At 45.0% G+C, this 2349-nt stretch overlaps 1 pseudogene across 1 annotated transcript; it reads left to right on the top strand.

Moving 5' to 3' along the window:
- The first annotated feature begins 398 nt into the window (after positions 1–398).
- Positions 399–1636, top strand: LOC311606388 (ferritin light chain 1-like; annotated as a pseudogene). The gene is made up of 2 exons: positions 399–862; positions 1611–1636. The product of its transcript is annotated as a ferritin light chain 1-like (transcript).
- The last annotated feature ends 713 nt before the right edge of the window (positions 1637–2349 follow it).

Genomic DNA, 2349 nt, shown 5'->3' with positions numbered 1-2349 from the left:
CTCTCAGTTTCTGCCTGAATTGCTCTGCTTGGTATCAGACTAACTCTAGCAATCTGTTCTAGTCTTCTGTTTCGTTCCCATCTCTGGCTCCTTCTGTCTTCACCTGTGTCTAGCTTGTTCCTTTTTCAACCTGTCTCTGTAAAACTCTCCCAGTAAGCAGACTATAAAAGGACCGTCCCTGCCTCAGCCCCAGAGCAGTGCCTTGGAGGTCCCGTGGATCTGTGTCTTACTTTAACAATGTTTGGATGGAACAGACCCAGGGACTCCCTCTTTGTTAGCTTCCAGCCACGTTACAATCTCCCCAGCCGCAGCCTCCGGGACCATCTTCTCGCTGCCTTCGGCTCCTAGGACCAGCCAGGACCGTCTCTTTGCCGTTAGCTCCATACTGCGGATCGGCCATGACCTCCCAGATTCATCAGAATTATTCCACCGAAGCGGAAGCTGCCGTAAACCACCTGATCAACTTGCACCTGCCTCTCTCTGGGCAACTGTTTTGATCTGGAAGACGTGGCTCTGGAGGGTGTAGGCTACTTTTTCGGAGAATTGGCTGAGGAGAAGCACAAGGGCACCAAGTGTCTCCTCGAGTTGCAGAACGATCGCGGTGGCTGTGCACTCTTCCAGCATGTGCAGAAGCCGTCTCAAGATGAGTGGGGTGAAACCCAGGAGGCCGTGGAAGCCGCCTTGGCCGTGGAGAAGAACCAGAACCAGGCCCTCTTGCATCTTCACTCCCTGCGTTCTGCTCTTGGAAAACCACTTCCTGGATGAGGAGGTGAAGCATCAAGAAGATGGGCAACCACCTGACCAGCATCCGTCGGCTGTGGGCCGCAGCCAGCGCAGACGGGACAGCCCCAGGCGGCTCTGGGCGAGAATCTCTCTCTCTCTCTTTTTAAAATTAACTTATTCAGATTACAACTCAAATTGTTCTCCCATCACTCGTATCCTTCCGGTCCTACTACCCTCCCACACCCACTCTACTACCCTCCCTTAGGTCCATGTCCGAGGGGAGTCTCCTCCCCCACTTTACGGTGGCAAGCTAACAAGTCTCATCTTGGTAGTCTGGGCAAGAATCCCTTTGAGCGTCTCACTCTCAAGCATGACTAGGAGGCCTCCTCGCCCTTCCAACGGTCCCTCCTCTGCTCCGCACCAGCCAGCCTTAGGACCTCCACCTGAATGAACCTCTCAAGCCACTAGGCAGCTTTGTAACCGCCTTGGAGCCCCTCCCAAGTCTTGGACCAAGTAAAAACAAAGCTTTTTGAAACAGGAAAAAAAAAACCCACAACAACAACGACAAAACCCAAACAAACAAAAAACAAAAATAAAAAACCCACACAAACAAAAAACCCAAAAACAAAAACCTAAAAACCTCTCCCAGGAAAACTGCTTCCTCCCTGCTCTCTGGGCTGCTCTAAGCCCTCTTTTTCCCTGTCTCCTCTGGTGAGATTTGGGTGTCTCCTATCTCTGGCTCATTTGGTTAAATCTTTCTCTGACTTTTCACTTTGTCTGCCCCTCAATTAGACATCACTTTCAAACACTGGTGCTTCCTTTTACAAATTAACTTTACCTTCACTGTTTGGGATTAACGGCGTGCTAAGGGCGTGTCTGTATTCCAGCCAGAGTAGCCCTGCTGCTGGAATAAAATCCCTCGACAGACAAGTCATTCCAACAAAAAATTAATCACAGGAACATTGGAACTAAATGACATATCACATAGACCCCACAGGCACATTTTCAATATTCCAGGTAAACACGTTCTTCTCATCAGCCCATGGGTGCTCTCTAAAATAGAGCGTGTATTAGGAAACAAAATAAAAGATAATTTCTTGTATTCTATTTGATCACAGTGTAAGAAAGCTAAAAAATCAACAGCAGGCAAAATCACAGAAAATTCACAAACATAGCAATTTAGCAATAGATTATTGAATGGTGGAAGGTTTATTGAAGAAATCAAAAAGGAGAAAAATTAAAAATCTTAAAATCAAATGAGAATGGGAATGCAACACACCAAAATCCATGGTACAAAAAAAATGGAAATAGTCTGAATTATAAAAACGCAAATAAGCCAAACACAACAATAATGGTGATAAAAGTAATTAATTCACAACAGAGAGTAAGGAAATAGAAATGAAAAATACAAAAGAAAATGAAAAAAGTGAAAAAGTTGATTCTTCGAAAAAAGAAATAGAATTGACTAATTCTTAGGAAATCAATGAAATGAACCAAAAAAGAGAAAAGACTCAGCTTAATAAAATTAAAAGTGAAAAGAGAGACTCTACAATAGAAATCAATGAGCCAGGTCTAGTGGTACACTTATTTAATCCCAGGAGCAGAGGCAGGATCTTTATGAGTTCA

This window comes from Acomys minous (genome assembly GCF_964271855.1).
Source record: "Acomys minous genome assembly, chromosome: 1".
NCBI lineage: Eukaryota > Metazoa > Chordata > Mammalia > Rodentia > Muridae > Acomys > Acomys minous.
Note: the sequence above shows the minus strand (reverse complement) of the source record. Positions and strands in the feature narration are given on the sequence as shown.